Source organism: Pelodiscus sinensis, chromosome 2 (assembly GCF_052426305.1).
Source record: "Pelodiscus sinensis isolate ZL-2025 chromosome 2, ASM5242630v1, whole genome shotgun sequence".
NCBI classification, from domain to species: domain Eukaryota; kingdom Metazoa; phylum Chordata; order Testudines; family Trionychidae; genus Pelodiscus; species Pelodiscus sinensis.
In genome coordinates this window covers 109,514,947-109,532,594 of record NC_143053.1, presented here as the reverse complement: position 1 = coordinate 109,532,594, position 17,648 = coordinate 109,514,947, and the positions used below count along the sequence as shown (strand labels likewise).

Sequence of the window (17,648 nt, the reverse complement as noted above, 5' to 3'; positions counted from 1 at the left end):
TGGATATTGCTGCATGGTTGATTGGTGGCTCAGACTAGCTGCCTGAGTCCAGGCCTGCTTGACCTCGTGGGTCGGAGCTCAGGTGGCCACTGCTACAATGTCCACACAGCTATTTGTATAATGCGCTAGTCCAACCAGAGCATGCATGAATCTGTGTATCTGCTTTGGGAATCCCACCTCCCTGTTGTAGTGTAGACATGCCCTTAGGTATTTTACTTAAGGTATAGTTCTAAATATAGTTTTCTGCTAGTAAAGGATACTTACTTCACAGACTCTCCATTGATAAGAATCCACAGTTGATGTATTTTTTGCATGGAAACTAAAGCAGGGAAAGGTTTTAGAGTATGCCAGCTAAATAGTCTTAAGTCTTCAACAGTCATCTGACCTGTTAGGGTTAGTGTGGAAGGAAATTCACTGTTTAATTTCATTTCTTGAAATTGGTGTTGTGTGCATTTTAAGTTTGATAAATTGTTGTTGAGGTTATATGTATCTCTGTGCTTGGAAGTGAGGTCTGCGTCTCCTAGGGTTGCCTGGCATTTGGACAAACAAGTATGTGGATTTTACTGACAATCATCCTAGCTTTGTGTAGACATGTCAGAAAAGCGGACACATCTGTAGTGTCCTTGACAAAAGAAGAAAGGACGGGTTTTACATCACCGTGTTCTCTTTGGCTGATATTTATCTTAAAATCATACTCTACCTTTCACAAGTTTGGAATGGAAAATGGAAACAAGAAGTCAGTAGTCTCTTTAGCAAATGGTTAAATGCTTTAAATCAGTGGGTTTCAACATTTTTTTCCATTTGCAGGACCCCTGAAAAATTAATGGAGATGTGAGTCCCTTTGGAAATCTTAGACACAGTTTGCAGGACCCCAGGGGTCTGCTAAGCACTCTTTAAAATGAATCCATTTCTAAATATTTCTTCATCTTTTTTGAAAAATGAATATTTAATTTCTGTTCTTAAAATCAGATTGCTATATTCTGTTGCTCTCATTTACAACCCATGTAACACCACTGAAATCTTAGGCCTGCTCTACACTGTGCCTCCTCCCCTGTTGACAATGCATATAGTGTAGCTGAAGTTGATGTATGTTCCACGGTGTCTTCCATGCATTAAAGGGCAGGGGCTGCTATCTCATTGATTCTGGCTACTCTTCTCATCTTGGTGGAGAACCTGAGTCAACAGGAGAGCACTTGGAGCAGACATGATAAATCGATTGCTGATGAATCGATTGCTGCAGTGTCAATCCACCATGAAGTGAAAACGAGATCTTACAAGATACAACTGAGAGCAGAATTTGGTCTTTAATGAGGGACAGTCTGAAGAAGTGGGTTGTACCCATGAAAGCTCATGTTTAGTTAGTCTTAGAGGTGCTGCTAGACTATTTGTTGTTGTTTAAGTACCAAACTAGAGAAGACGTAACTTGTATTCAAAATATAGGCTATTTCCAAGGGTTTTGGCTCGTTGAAAAGCCTGCTTTTGAGATCAGCATTGACTCTGCAGTGCCAAATAAAATTTGGTAATTTCAGCCTATTGCTAGAAATTTTTGATAATAAACAACTGAATTAAGGCAGTTGCATATGAATACTAGACAAACCAGAAAGAAACTCTTGTTTGAAATTCAATGTAGGTCCTAAGTGAAAATGAGCTGAGACTTCTCCTAATCTACATCACAGAACCACAATGTAGTTCAATATGGTAACAGAGCGGTAATGATGTGTGGGCATGGACATGCCTGCACGGAGTACAATCCTATCCTATGCCTGCCTCCTTGCCAGTGCTGCAATTCCTTCATTTTCAGGGAACCCACATTCAGTCAAAATGTTTAAAAATAAATAAACCACATGAGATATGGTTCAGACTGCTGACGTTAACTTTATTGTGTGTAGGGAAATGGAATCTCTCAGTTCAAAGCACGAACAGTGAAACTATTAGAGCCCCCATCTGGTCTTACCAGGATTCACTTTCAGTTAAAGCTTTGCACAGCATAGAGCAAGGGGGAGATTGCTGAAAAGTAGAGCAAATCCTTTGCATCAAAATCAACAAAGATCTGTATTGCACAAAGTAATTTAACTCCCGAATTAAAGTAATCGCTGAAGTTTCTTTCTGGCTATCTCTTGCATTTTGCCAAGAAAGTGCAGTCCAGTCTTCTAAGATTAAACATTACAGCAATTCTGGTCTTTTGAGTATTGCTTTAGCCAGCCGATAGAATATTTGCCCTGATGCACATTCCTAGTATTAACAGGCAGAGCGGCTGTTTGCACCAAGGGAGTTTGATTTTCAAGATTCAGATTGTGTTTATAGCCAGTTTATCTTACCTGACTGAAGCAGCGCACACCTATGGTGTCTGCTGGAGGCTGGTCACAAGCAAAGGCCCGTGTGTAGACAAGGCATTTGTGAGTTGTAATGTATTCCTCTCCTCATCCTTTTCTCTTGTTTCCATTGTTACATAAAGAAGGATTTTCTTGTTTTTGTTTGTCAGATGTTTTTATGGTTCTGGGTGTTTTTTTTCAGTTTATGGCAAAAACGTTCTACAAAGAAACAGAAAAATGGCCACTGCTAGAGATCTCCGATGCCCCAAATATGTATTATTGTTCTGCTGTATATGTGGGACCAGTCTGCATTTTCTATATCTGGATTAGATTGTGATCTTGCTGGGACCGGCACTGTGTCCTATTATTCCTGTAGCATCAAACACTGTGGCAAGTACACAATAATGTAATCAATTTAACAAGGTTACTGCTAGGTTTTGAACACTTCTCACAGTCACATGCCTCCGTCAAACCTACAGCAGACTTGTGTGCCCCCCTATGGACTAGGCATGTCAATGTGGAGGTGACTACACAATTAACCAGTAAGTCTGGTCTTATCTGTCAAAATCCTGTTGACCACACGCATTCCCCCACCCCTTGCTGCCTCTGTATCCCTGATAGAGAGGCAGCAGCACGAAGGGTGACAGGGGCAGGTGGGAGCCAATAGGTGTGAGAAGCTGGGTTTAAGCCAGCTCTCCGTGTGTGCCCCCTTTGCTGCCTCCTACAAAGCAGCAGGGGCGGGCAGGCAGGAGCCACCTCACCCTCCCCGCACTGTTACCTCTATCAGAGGCGGCAGCAGCATGGGGGCAAGAGATACTGCTCCACGGCAGCAGCCCCTGTCCGTGGAGGGTCCAACTCCCCACAGACAGAGGCCGCTTCGGCATCCCCCGTGCTGAAGCAGCTTTTGTCCATCAGGAGCTCAGACCTCTCATCCCTCTGAACAGAGATTGCTGCTGCTCCACACTGCTGCCTCAGTATCAGAGGCAACAGGGCGGGGCAGCAGGAGGGAACTGGTCTTCATGGGAAGCTGGTTTTAAACCTGTTCCCTCCAGAGGCAGTAGCACAGGTTGGTAGGGGGCTTCCCAGGAATGGGGCTGGCAGCACACTGGCTGCCAGCCCTGTCCCTGAGGATTAATCGAATAATCATGAAACTGCTAAAATGTGATGCGGTTATACAACTGTTCTGTTCAATTATGCGCTACTGTGGACATAATTTAGTCACGAACTGGTCCAGGTAATTTTTGCTCTTGAAAATCAGGACTTTCTAAAGATGGAACTGTGTTCGGAATACGAACTAACAGCATTCTTTGTTGTGATTTCAACCTATTTATTTCAACCAACTATTTGCAAGTCTGCCTGTAATTCCTGCTGCTTATAATTCCTGCTGTTTGTGGTGATGTCACTGGAATCTGTTTGCTAATCGATTACATGTGAAAACATATGAAGGGAGGAGAAGTGGCTTGGCATCCATTTGTCTTGCATCTCATCAGCAAGGTGATTTAGATTAGCTCTGACATAACAGTATTCCCAAGGCATAGAACCACCCACCTGATATGCAGTGGAAAAACACTCAAAAGGTTTGCTAGTAATTAGTGAGGTAGAGGTGCTGTCAAAACAATATACATGATTCTATTGCGGTATGTACTCACAAGATGTACAGGTGTTAAAATGCTACACTAGGATGCAGTACTCATCAGCTGAGAAGCAAAGCTTGGGATTGATGTTCAGCAAACAAACAGCTGAAGCTTCCCAAGAGACACTAGTCAGGCAAGAAAGGATGGTAGTAATATATTATACTTGTCCTCCGAAGGCATTCTAAAAATCTTTAAATGGGAGAGTAGCCTTTGTTAATTCACAAGAAATAGGAAATATACTGTGATAATGTTTAGAGAGCACCAGCTGCCATTTCTGCTTATGGAAGCACAGGTAAATAATACAAATGTTACACTGGCTGCATTTTTTCCAGGTGAGTACAATATTAAAAATGGAACACTCAGGCTTGGTGAATTGGGGCCCAAAATATAGTAGGAATTTACCAAGTGCAGGAGTGACTCATCTTCTCAGCTATCTAGCATTTTATAGCATAATCTCAGTTCCCTGCCTGCCTTTAATGTTTGATTTTGCTGAGTGTGCTGTTAGCCTTGACTCCCCCAAGATCATCACAGGTCAGCTTCAGAATGCAGGAGTACAGAATAGTGATATGTGAGTATATTGCAGACCATTAACTTCAGTTTTGAGAGTACCATGACTTTGCTTTATCAGCAGATATAATATCTAGGTTTACATTTGCATCCACATTACATTTATATTCTTGTTTTTATTGCAGGTTGAGGGCAGGGTGCTTTGATAGTTGGCCAGTCCACTTACCTTTGCATGAAACACATGCTACAATGGTTCTTTCCTTTGTTAACTCTTTGATGATAGGAAGTAGAAATGACTCTCATGACCTGAAGAAATGCAAAATTAGTGAGAATCTCAGGCTCGCCTTGTCCCAAGAGAGCAAGGAAATGTGTATTGTAGCGATTAGATCATGTTGCTTGCTGATTTATCATGATTGACAAGTGTTGTCTTAGGACAGTGGTCCCCAACCTTTTTAAGTATGAGATCACTTTTTGAATTTAAGTGCAATCCAAATTTCAGTTGTGTTGATGTACCCCTCAGACATCTCTCGAGTACCCCTAAGGGTACTCATACCACTGGTTGAAAAACACTGGTCTAGACCAGGAGTCAGAAACCTATGGCTTGCGAGCCAACTATGGCTTACTAGGGAGCCGGATACGGCTCTTTTGAAGTTCCAGCCCAGCCCAGCCCAGCCCTCTCCTCCCCCCCTAACTCCACCCTCCCCCCACTCTCTGCAGCAGGCAGCCCATTCTGGCACTACAACAGGCCTAGGCAAAAGACCCTCCACTGGCTGGATCAGGCTCATGGAGTCTGCAGGGAGTCCCCAGGCAGACTGCCCTGCTTGCCTCACCCCCACACACCACACAGCAAATCAGCTGTGGGGGCGTTTGTATTCCACACGCTGTGAGCTGGGAGGAAAGAGGGAATCATTCCTCATAGTTAGCTGCTCCTGCCCCCAGCACAATCCCATTGGCTGGTTTCAAGAACAGGCGGCGCGCAAAGCACCAGTCTCCCCTCCCCTCAGGCTCTTATTCACAGAGCACATGGCCCTACAGTCTGTGGATAGGGCAGGGCAGGCTCCTGCTGGAGAAACATGCTGGGCTGTAAGTCTCTCTGGTAAGTGACCTGGCCAGAGTCTGCCTCTGGCACCCCAGTTCCTCCCACCTCCACCAGCCCTCTTTCCTGCTACCCTACATATCCCAAACCTTGTGGGGCAGACAATCCCCTACCCTAGATCACAACCCAACCCCCTGGCCAGATACCCACCTGCACCCTATTCTTGCTCCCTGCACTCTGGATGGACACCTACCAAATTTCCGTCTCCCAGAATGTGTAGCCTACAACTGTGTATGAATAGGTTGATACACTGATCTCACCTTCTTGAGGTGTTTTATTTTCAAAAGCAAATGGAAGTAGGTGTACTGTTCCCCATGCCTGTAAGTGTGAAAGGAACATGACTCCTGGCCATCTTGAAACTAGACCGTGTTAAGTGCCAGGTGCTCCTTACAAGGTGCTCTGCTCCCATCGGCCCAGTTGCCATGAGTCTTGTGAGAGAGAAGGAGCATTGACAGGCTGACTTGTCAGCAAATTACCCTTTATGGCAAGAACAGGAGCTAGGGTTGCTACGTAGACCCCGCCAAAAAACCGGACACACTTGATTGTGGGCGGGGGGGGGGGGAACCGGCCAAGAGTGGGGCGGGACTGGCCGGGGGGGGGGGCGGGAAGCAGAGCTGGCGGGGGAGGGGATCTGGGGTCTGCAGGACTGGCTAGGAGGAAGGGGGGGGCTGGGAAGCAGAGCTGGGGAGAGTGGGGGACCGAGGGGCTGGACGAGAGGAAAGGGGCTGGAAGAAGGGGGGCGGGAAGCAGACCTGGCCGGGGGGGGGGGGCGTGCAGCCACTGGCCACAGCTGGAGTCCTTTGGGCTGCACCCCCGGCAGGCACTCCCTCTAGTTGCGAGCAGAAGCCTGGCAGGGGAGGGGCTGGGACTCACTCCCCCAGCCCGGCTTCTGCACGCAACCAGAAGCTCCTAGCTGTGAGGCGGGGCCACGATTGGCACTGGGAGCCTCTGGTTGCATGCAAAAGCCTGGTGGGGGGAGTGGTTGGGAGTCCCATCCCCCGCCCCACCCCACCCCACCCCACCCGGCTTTTGCACGTGACCACAGGCTGCTAGCGCCAATCACGGCCCTGCCTCCCAGTCACTCCCCCGCCCCCGCCAGGCTTCCGTCCGGTGCCCAGCCTGGAATTCAGAAAATACTGGACATTGCACACGTCCGGTATTTTCTGAATTTTTCTACTGGACAGATGGAAAACCAGACACCTGGAAACCCTACCAGGAGCTGTGCTCTGAGTTCAGTTCTCAGTGTTCGTCTAGATTGGCAATTGAGCAATACGTGCTTAAACTGCTGCGTCCCAAATGGCAAAAGCTTTGCTGCGGCAAGTGTTCCTGCTGAGAAAGCAAACTCTGATCATGGAGGGTGGAAGATTTTTGTCAGCAAAAGTGTCAACAAACAGCATTTACGCTGCCCTACTTTTGGCAAAAGTAGACAAAGCCTCAGAGACCCTGAGCACCACCTGTGAGGTGCCCTCAACTCCTCTGGAAATAAGTAAAAGTAAAGGACGTTCAACATCTGGCAGGATTAAGCTTTTCTTTTTCACTGGATGCAGCAGGCATAAAGAATCACCTTACTCCATTTCCATAGCTATATGGAACATCTCATTCTAAAATACAATTAAAGCAGGAGAGGTTGTAGCTGTGTGTGCCATTGCACCTCCATATATTTTATAAAAATATATTTTTTAATATGAATATGCCTAACTATGCTTTGTGCAAAATATAGCATGTATCGTCTCATTGGGAAGCTTGTATTTCTCTGAATGTATTCTGTTTACATGCATGTATTATTCCTGTATTTGAAGTTAGAAATATGAAATATAAACCTGTTTATAACTCTAGCTGTGCTAGTGAAGGCCATTAGCAGTATTCAATGGAATGATCTGCCCTGGTACTCAAGACCGTGATCTATGAATACACCTGTTTTTCATGTAAGTCTGGACTATGGTTGGTTCTGTCAAGACATATGGCCAGGTCACTTAATGCTGGAAGGAACTCATTTTGGATGTGGTACTTTTGCCTGTGGGTGTGAAGGAGCTGAAGCTGAACACAAAGGGTTCCTTACTTGGGTACAATCTATTTATATGCCAGGAACCAAACAGTAGGGTGTTGGCAGTGGTGAGACACCAAGACACCCCTGCCTAGTACCAAAATGATTGCTGGAAACATCTAGGACTGAAGAAGGGGAAAGATCGAGCCCATGCTGGGAGACTGCGAGGCTCAGTGTTTCTTAAACTGTGTTCCGCGATACACCTGTGTGCTGCGAGGCAGTCGGAGGTGTGCTGTGGAGAACAACAGAATTCAAAATGGCCACCCTTAAAGGGGCAGGCGACTTTTTTTTGTTTTTTTGCTCAACAAAAAATCCTTGGTGTTCCTCATTTAAAAATATATATATATTGTTTGGTGTTCCTTGGTCTTAAAAAGTTTAAGAAACATTGGTTTAGCTTGTGACAAAAGATCATTAAAACTACAGTCAGTAAAAAATTGCATGTATCAAGCTTCTCGGAGCATGTTTTGTTTTGGGTAGAAACTTACCTTGTTCTGTCTGTTATCACTTGTAACAACTTAAATTCTACTTTTTATATTTAATACAGTCACTTTTATTATTAAACCCAGTGTAAATAATTGTTACCTGGGGGAAACAGCAGTGGTACAAGCATCTCTCTCATTGATAAAGGAAGTGAACAGCCTATGAGTTTGCTCTGTATAAAACTTTTATGGAGAATAGGATGGATTTTGGTTCCAGTGGGGCTGTGCCAAGCCCCTGTGACTGAACCTTCTCAGAGCTTAGCTGCTCTCATAGTCTGTGTTGCTCTGCTGTGGGCTATGGGCCTTTTCTGGGGGAGAGCAGAGGTTCTGACTCATGAGGACACGGTGGTAGGGTGTCCTAGATGGTGGATAGGCAGGCTCTGTGATATGATCACATCAAGTGACAATCTTAGGAGATCCCTGTCACCAAACCTATCACACTAGGGTTTGTGTTTGTTGAGGCCATAAGATTGCTGACTTATTTTAATGTTGCTTGCTGCTTGCATTTTTTTTATCTGAGATAAGTGTATCATTATTTTTAGCTTATTACAAAGAAAAACACATTTTCTCTTAAATGTCTTGATATAAAGTAATTTGAACTAAATTTCTTCACAAATCATTTCTAGGAGATTGGCTGTCAAATGTTAAAAAAAGGGCTGCACTTTCTTAGGGGCCCAACGAGACACTGTAAATTTAGATTGAGTCTCAGCCTGAAATGTGGTTGAAAATGTCAGTTTTTAAACAGCACTTTGAGAAGTAGTTAGCTTAAAAGTATAACAATTCAAAGCACAGAGGGAATGATTTTGAAGTGTAGTCTTGAAACACAGGGAAAAAAAGTTGACAGATTCACTACAATTAGAGGTGAGGTAAGCACTACTCCCACCTCTGAAAACTTTCCCATCTAACTGCTGCTTTTGCTGGCCTAGAAAACCTCAAGCAAAACTTGAGACTGAGTAGGGAGGGCTACCAACTCTGTGTAAGAATAACCCTTATAGAAAGTTTCACTGGGGTATTTTTAAAAAATATGCTAAGAGAGCTGCTTTTTGTGAGGCCAAATGAGGTTGTTTTTGGGTCGTTCCCCCCCCCCCCCCCCCCCCCAAGGCCTGGTTTGTTAGGAAACCACTCCTTTTGCTTTCTGATTCTCTGCTAATTGCCTCTTGGTTGAGGACATTTTCCATGAATTGCTACTTTCTACCAGGATTGCGCTGCAACTTCACTCTGCTTAGTGAATACAGAGCCTCTTGCTGCTGGCAGTGCTCAAGTGAAAGATAATGATGTAGCTGGGACGCTCTGATTATTTTCCATCTAATAAAAGTCCTCAAATTTTTCCAGAGCTGAGTATTCTAGAGTGCTAGTTTTCAGGGAGTGTGCACTGTGTTACTATGTTGCATGAAGCTGCCTGGTTTTTTGTATAAGGCATGATGACTGCACACATTCAATTGTGGTAGAAGGCCCACTGACATCAATAAAGTGCAATAAGCTCTACAAAAAAGCACAAAATCTAGCCAGTCCTTTCCGGGGTCAGCCCATGACTACTATCAAAATTGGTGAAGTGACTCCCTTATAAAATTATTGCCGACCTCTGGGTTAGACCCTCATGTACTGCTACCACTCACTCCCTGGGATTTCAACTTGGTGTCACAAAGGCTAACAGACCTGCATTTGAACTTCTGGCAATGTACTATCTTCTCTGCCTATCCTGAAGGGTGACCTACCTAGCCCTTATATCTAAGGTGGATATCCAAGCCCTTATTTCAGAACCACCATACATGGTCATTGTCAAGGACAGGGTTCAATTATGGTCATATTCAGCCTTCCTTCCAGAGATGGTCTCACTATTCCAGAGTAACCAGGATGTCTTCCTACCTGTTTTCTGTTCAATACCAGGGGCCAACAGGGACGAACAGAGAGTCCACTTGTTTGATATTAGATGAGTGTTAGCCTTCTACACAGAAAGGACTAAATCTTCTAAAAAACCTACTTAACTATTTGTAGCCATTGCAAACAGTGTGAAAAGCCTTCCAGTCTTGGTCTAACACTAGAGAATTTCCTCCTGGATCACTTCCAGTGTCAGCAAATGCTGTGGGGGTCCTGATTGCACACATTACAAGGGCCCAAAGATCAAGTTTCTCTATCCAAGACATCTGCATAGCGTCAGCGTGGTTTGTCAGTCCATGTTTTCACATCTTATTACACCGTCATTCAGAAGATTAGAGACCACGTGGGTTTCAGCCAAAGCGGTTCTCATGGCTCCTTCCCCACTCTGGCGTGATAAATGCAGAAGTGGGGGCCAGCAAAAGTACCCCAAAACCTTATCTACCAGGCTTTGGTATAAACTTCCCCCCCAAAATCTTAACAACGTACATTTTGGGAATAAAAAGCCGCTGCTACCACCCAAATATTAATAAAGCAACCAGGGAGAGACTACTTGGGAAATCTTACTCCTAAAGTACAAACCAGGACACAAAAATTAACCAATATCAGGTTAATAAAAAGAAAAGAGAAAGAACTTTTATTATCATCACAATATTCCTGTTGCAAGCATCATGACTAGATGGAACAGTAACAAAATAATATACTCATGGAGGAGAAATTTACCATGAGCCAGGAACTTAGTTACAAAGGACAGCAAACCCCATTTTTAAATGCACAGATCCCATTTTCCAAACCATAAAACAGTAAAACCTAACGGATTTATCTAAACTTTATCCTACTTACAGACTGTGAAACGTATTTTCTTAGAGGGAGACATCCTGTCCTCTTCAATAGCTGGAGAGAGACTACCCAGGGAAAAAAGGGAAAAACCCCCAAATTCCTTTGTTCCAGTTTGAAATTCCTACCTACATTTCTATTGGCTGCCTGCCACCTGGTTTAGGTAAGGGACATAGTTAACCCCTTAGTCCCCAGGATGCTGGCTAACCCTCATGATCATGACAGCGGTATTACAGGCAACATGCCAATGAACTCCAAGCCCTCCATCCGCACGACTGCTTGGGTATCACCTGCTTTGAGATGTGAAGCTTGTGTCCATTCCAACTTGCCCAAATCCCCCCTCCCTCCCCGCCTGCCCCTCTGTTGGAGTTAGCTGACAGGAAGGCATTGAGGGGTCAGTGGGATGACCGCCCCTTTATACTGAAAGACCCCGGGGGACACTGGAGCCGACCTTGATGGATACCATTGAGGGAACAACTTTCTGGTGATGCTCAGGAGACCACACACCAACTTTGGAACGGACATGAGAAAAACAGTTACAGAAGGTCAGTTACCATTTTTTCTAAGGATACTGGGCCAGATTCTCCCCTTATCTCTGCTAGGCGCAAATGAATGGGGCAAGGGAGAATATCAGGGAGCTAATTATTGCTCCCTGGTCTAGTGGGCCAATATACTCATCTGCTTTCACCTTGCCTGGGATCTGCACTGACTTATGCCTCTGACACTGGGTCTTTACACCAGAGCTGTGCCACATACCTCCCAGCCCCATGAGCAGTATGGGGCCTGGAGCAAAAACAGTAATCTAGCTCATTATATTATAAGATGTGAATAAATCATAAGGCTTAGGAAGGGCAGCGTGCTCTAGTGGAGAAACCCCCAAGACTGTGAAATATTTGAACTCATTTCTAATCCCACCTCTGACTGTATGACTTTGGGCAAGTCAATTATCCTCTCTCCAGTGTATCCCCCTAGGGATAATGGACATAATTAATAATATTTAATTTGCCTCACGGGGTTCTAAGAATCTGTTTTTACAGCATGTAATATGTAAACCACTACTTGAGAGCTACATATTATTGCTGTTGAATTTTACTGAGGGTTAAACCTGGGTGATGTGCCCACAGGAATTTTTGCTGCCTACAAACTAGAAAGTGACCAAGCAGCAAGCCTGTTTGGCAGAGTAGGTTAATGAGCAAAAACAGGAGCTAAGTTACTGCAGTCTTGTATGCTTTTTAACTTTTACCATTGCAAATTTCTCACACAAGCACAGGCAGCCAGTCAAAATATCAAGTTTAGAGTATGTATTTTATATGCTTAAATTTCATTATATAAAAAGGCAAATCCAGTCAAATTAAATTAAACTTAAATCATGAATGCTGCACTGTTTTAAAAAGAGACAAAAGGGTATGTTTCTTTGGATACTGAACATTAATAAAAAGTACAGCCTTCCTAAAGGGAACATAGTTAAATATTTAAGTGAATGATTTTTCAATGGGGTCAGATTGTAAATTGTTGGGGAAAGTTGCCTGTAGATTTCATGTTATTGCTAATGCACATTAGGGTTGCATGTTGCCAGCACAGCAGATTCAGACCTCAAGGGGAATGATTTAAATCAGGCTTGGTACCCTAGGCTGTTGAAAGGAAGGCAAGGTGGAAAAATGCAGAGTAAGTGTGTGGGTTTTTTCCCCTTCCTGAATATGCAGTGTGAGTCAGTGTTAGACTGAAGTGTTTCTGTGTTAGGATGGCTGAACATTGACGAAGGAAAGTCTTTCCCAGTTAGTCTAATTTAGCATGAAATAGGGGGATTTCTAATGGTGAGGTTATTCCAAATGCGATCACACTCAGGATCCACCCATGCTATACTTGCACATTTTATGCCTTTATTGCCTGTTAATCCTTATTCATTGATACTAAGTGCTAAATGCTAAGTTTTTGTTCTTGATTTCTGATGTAGACAATAGAAAAAAGCTGAAAAAAGAAGCTTAAGATAACAAGGGGCAACTTCAGCCCTCAACAAATTCCATGCAACTCCTGTTGAAGTATGGTTGCCAATTTTGGTTGGCTGTATTCCTGGAAGTTTCATCACATGACAGTCTTTAATTCCTGGAGACTCCAGGGCAATCCTGAAGGGCTGGCAACCATATGTTGAAGTCATTGGGCATTGTAATCATGCTAAATAAGAGCTGAATTTGGCTCTCCATTTCCATACAGAGAAAGGGAGTGCTTTGTATTTGTGCATTTACCACGAGTGCTTTTGGAGAGTATTTATGGTGGCCTCTGAGAGATTGATCCAAAGCTCACTGAAGCCGAGAAAAGTTTTTCCAGTAACTTTAGTGAGCTTTGGATCAGGTCAAATTTTACATTCTGTGCACACATTCCAGTGCATTTGAGGGCATGATTTAAGCTGGAGGTTCTCAAACTGTAAGATATAATAAGGAGGTTATGACCAGACAGCCATGTACAGCTGTCAGAGCTCCACCAGCCCAGCTCCATCTTCACCCCTGCTCCAGATTTAAAATAATATTAAATAAAAAGGATATTTTAAATTCATAACGGGTGGGAGGGAGGGAGGCAGGGTTGCACTCAGAGACCTACTGTGTGAAAGGTTACTAGTACAAAAAGTTTGAGAACCACTGATTTAACCCTGGGTTTTCTTTTGGGGGTTATTGCTTCTCAAATTTGGGAACTGTCAAGTAACACTCTGAGCCTCAGTAGAATGTAAGTAGTATTTATGAAAATAAAAATCTGTGTAATAAAATGGACAGTATTAACATTAGTATTTATAGTAGTAATTTACAATGTGTTTATTGAAACTCTTATTTTATAATATGAGTGACAAATCCTAGCCCCTTTTGAAATCAGTGGCAAACCCTAGCTTATTTAAGTGAGTCTTGTGTTCATCTCTAAATCTTGTTAAGTATTAACCATTCAGTCTTTTTTAGAGCTGCCAGCAGCTTTAACTTGATGTTCTTTTTTTGGCACTATTAATTATTATTATTATTGTTGTTGCTCTTGCAGAGGCCCTGTATGGGAGGACTACTAAAATCTGCATTAAAAATAGCATTTTCATATCCTCCCACTCACTGTACTTAGTGCACAGAATGCCTTTTATAAATGCAGACTTTCTGCCTGGCTAGATAAAAGAAGCTGTCACTTCATTTCCATAACGAAGTCATTCCCAGGAGAATTTCATTGTTTTAGCAATAGAATTTTTGTAAGAAGCCTTTTATTTTGCCTGAGAAAGGTAACAGAAATGAACTTTTGAGTGCTTATTCGACAAAACAATTAAGGAAAGCACAATTCTGGCTTCTTGATGTGTGGGAATTTGTACGGGTATGAATGCTCTCCCTTGTAAAATAAGAATAAATCCCTAAAACTGAAAGAAGGAAAGAGCAAAAACCTTATTTGGGAAAGCAGCTGCTTCTGCTAATTCTTATCAGCCCTGATTCAGGGAAGCACTTAAGCACATACTTAAGTCAGTTTCTGTTCTGTAACACACTCAGATATGTTCTTATATAGCCTACTTGACTAGGGATGATTTTTTGAATTGGCTGTTGATTTTTAAATAGTTATAGTGTCACACTGACAATATAAGCTCTACTTAATTTTAAACTCTTTGGGCCACAGCCTGTCTCTTAGCACAATGATCTGAGTAGGGCTGCTAGGCATTAGTGCACTACTACTACTACTACATAATTTAAAATACCTCTTGGCCGTTTCTCATTTCTGTTCCAAAGTTGTGTGTGTCCCACACAAATGTGGCATTCCCTCTTTTATTGTAAAATATTATTTACATCAGAAATAAAGAAGCATGAAGCTAGTGTTCTAGAATGAATTAGAGTAAGAGAAGTAATCTCACAGCATTTTACATTTTCTCTAGGAATACTTTTTTTGTGTTGCTCATTTTAGGATGGGTTGGGTTTTTGATTGGTCCCAAAATAGTTGGTCCAAAAATAGACGGGTCAAATATTGTCAAATAATTGGGAAAAGTTCCAGTATTTTATAATATTGGTTTATTAGAACATGAACAAAAAAGTCTTAATTAGATACATATGCCTAATTACAAAAAAAAAAAACCCAAAAAACCAAGAAGTTACTTAAATGCAGAGTTAAGTAAATAAGAAAAATGCAAATCACAATGTAACAAAGTGCTAAAAGATGGAAGACTTGGCTCTGTGATGCAGTCAGAAAGTAGACCCCTATTTATGTCAGGGCATCCTTGCTGGAACATTTGACCATGGTCAAATAATAAGCCATAAGATGACTGATCAGTTGAGTTATTTGACTGACTCCTTGACTGTCTTCCCAAGCCTAGTCACGTATTGTGTGCCAGTTTTGGACACTAAAGGTTTATATTGTGCTTCAGTAATAATTAAAACTGGATACACCACAAATGATAAATAATGAGACAACAGGAGAAAACAAGTACTTCTTCCATAATCAGTATAATTGTTATAGGTTGAACAGCAGATCATAACTTTTGCAAAAGATTTTGTAGTAAAGAAATTTAGTATCGTCAGAAATAATGTATATAGATCTGTTTGTGAATTCAGGATGTGCTATCATGACTCACTCAGTGGCGAACATGTTTGCACTCTGATATCGCTTACACAGGAATTTGTCTCAAGTGTAGCAATTGTTTTAGCCCTTTGCTTGATCAGAGCTCACAATGAATGAAGTGGTTGAGATCCCCTGTTGCATGTTTACTGCTTGCAACCACACCGGTAAATTGCAGAGTCAGCTGTAGAGTTTTAACACAGGCACACCAGTAGTCAAGCTTTAGTTTTAAGCACTAGATTCATAGAAGTATAATTACACTTCTGGCTTTTGCACCACATTAAGCAACCCACATCAAAAGGTGTTTGCCGTTAATGTTTCAACAGGTAATCTCTGGATTAAAAGTCAGTTGGTGTTCCTGTTTAGCGTTCAGTGCTGTAACCATTGAAATCTCTGGTCTAAGCAGAACAGTCTTATTAATTCTGAAAAAAAAGTATTCAATAGTGCCTTTGTTTTACAACACACTCATTCTAGTTGCATCAGAATTACCACAGTTGTAGCAACAGTGGAAGTAGTAACGAGATAAAAGTGCAAGGTTGCATTACTTATTTTTTAATTTTTTGTTGGTTGATTTGCTAAAAGAGGAAAGTGAATGGATATCATCTAGATTGATGATACTGGGATTATTGTGGGAATGTCAGCCTTTGGGTTCTTGTGACCTCATCTGCTTATTAAGAATCACACGTTTCTGGAGTTCTAAGTTCGTAGTCTATGAAAAAATGTCTGGATGTTTAATAAAGATCTACCTTTTGAACTCCCTAGCATCCATAAACAAATTACAAGTCTTCTGTAGCTGTTAATATATGCAGTAGGCTCATTGTCTCTGCTGCAGGTTGCACCCACATTTTTGCATAATGGATTTCACAAAAGAAAAAAAAAACCTTTCTCATGTTGCAGAGGCTCCCAGCGTTATTTTTATGGCCACTATCTGTTCTGCATTATTAGCCATGAGCCTTAATTCTACAGACCATTTGCATTGCCTTTCCAATTCATTCTGCACTGTAGACCTTTTGGGATGTCTGTTTAAAAACGTGCAAGGAATAAAGTAATTTTTATGGAATACTTTTGTGCAAGAATGAAGAAACTTTGCATACTGAATCCTCCTCCTGAGCCACTTGTGCTATAACATCTACGTGAATGTGGCCTACTAATACGTCAAAAGGCTAATATTCGGTGTTTATAAAAAGTGTGTATGCAACTTACATGTCTATATAAAATGTGTGTGTATAAAAACACTTAACATATCCCTGTTCTCCCACCTTTTGTATGTTTGTCACAGGTAGGGCTATGATTTTGTAATGCAGAGTTTTAGTCAAGTTTGTGGCAGAGATGCGGGGGAACCAGAGACACAGAAAAGTCATGGACTATGCATAGGAAAGGGTTGGTGTACACCCAACTTGCACTTATTCCACAGTGGTGGCTCTGGTCCTGCAGGGTTGAGCCTGGCTCCCTGCTCTGGGCATTGCAACCCTGTGCACTAGGTCATGATGCCAGTCAATTTCGGCCTGCCCATGCCTCTGTCTCCATCTATGGAGGAACCGATCCATCAAACCTTCATGGCGTTGTGACCCCGTGCACTACGTTAGAGCACCAATCAAATCTGGCCAATTTGGAGACTTCATCAATTTCTTTTTCAGATTCATTATTACTGTGAGCACTGCAACCTCCATGCCAATAGGTCTAATAATGAAGAAGAAGACGACTAGCTATTACTCGTATTATAATAGTGCCTAGAACTAGGGCCCTATTACACTAGGCACTGTACAAATACAGAGCATTTGTACAGAGTATGTCTCCACTGTATTGCACCTTGGTCTCTTTCCCTAAAGGAGTTTATAACCTAGATGAACAAGACAGTCCAATATTAATCAGTAGAGGACATATGAACAAGGTGATAAAAGGTTCAAAATGTGGCAGGCCTTTGCTTTGTCTTAGTATTCTAGTTCCTCTACACTATCCGTCCCTCCCCTCTGAACAGTGGCCCCAGCCAAACCTATATAATCATTGCTTGACCCAAGAGCCCTGCTTTCAATATGGTAGTAACCGAGACACCTTCCCTTGGCAAAATGAAGCATTAGAATGTGCATGTCTGTTTTTTTTTTAAAGACACAGTATGTCGGCATTGGGACGGTAACTCTCCGGGGCCACCAGGGGCATGTAGGAACAATAGCTAAATTACACAGCTGAGTGATAATTCCTGAAACCTCTGCACCAGGCTGTTTGTGATGAGATTCTTCACTTGTAAAATATAGCATGTGCAGTTGTTTATGAGCGACCTTCTCTTTCTCCTGCTGACTTTGATACTTA

The 17,648-nt window shown here is 42.5% G+C and overlaps 1 protein-coding gene across 17 annotated transcripts in view; it reads left to right on the top strand.

The window, feature by feature from the left end:
* Positions 1 to 17,648, top strand: part of ATXN1 (ataxin 1) — a 291,336-nt gene that overhangs the window by 148,881 nt on the left and 124,807 nt on the right. The window lies entirely within an intron of this gene.